Here is a 589-nt window from a genome sequence, read left to right as displayed (position 1 = left end):
TTAGTGACAATGAAATCCCCATGTCACTGCAATTTTTAATGGTTCTTGAATGCACCTCAATGTCCATCCTTGCAGTAAAGCAGATGCTGAATGTAAAGTCACCATTTTATGAACATGGTCTTTCATGCTTAATGCTTTATCTGATCTGTCGTAATGGGATTCGGCTTTGTACTGGACTGGTGAAGTGGGAAAGTACACATGCTTCACACACTTTGGTGTTTAGGAAACCAAGTCAAGAAACTCCTCACCGTATGAACATTTAGGGCTCTTTCAGCTCTGCAAGAAGCTCTGTCTATTTAATAAAACTATAGTAACTTATATTAAGTAACATATATCTTTTACTGAAATAGAAAAAATAATAGAATATGTTTATGGACTTTTTTGTTGTTTTTGATTTGTTTTGCTGTTTTATTTTCTTACTCTGGTGTGAAACCACCTGTATTAGCACAAATGAAGAGGACGCAGGCAGACAAGATCAATAGTTTTCTTCTGGCTGCCCCTTTTGCTTTGGTGCAGAGGCACTTAGACTGAACAAGTGAGCCGTGTGTGTGTGTGTGTGTGTGTGTGTGTGTGTGTGTGTGTGTGTGCG

The sequence above is a fragment of the Sinocyclocheilus anshuiensis genome, unplaced genomic scaffold, assembly GCF_001515605.1.
Source record: "Sinocyclocheilus anshuiensis isolate Anshui unplaced genomic scaffold, SAMN03320099.WGS_v1.1 scaffold400, whole genome shotgun sequence".
NCBI classification, from domain to species: Eukaryota; Metazoa; Chordata; class Actinopteri; order Cypriniformes; family Cyprinidae; genus Sinocyclocheilus; species Sinocyclocheilus anshuiensis.
This window is presented reverse-complemented; position numbering follows the sequence as displayed.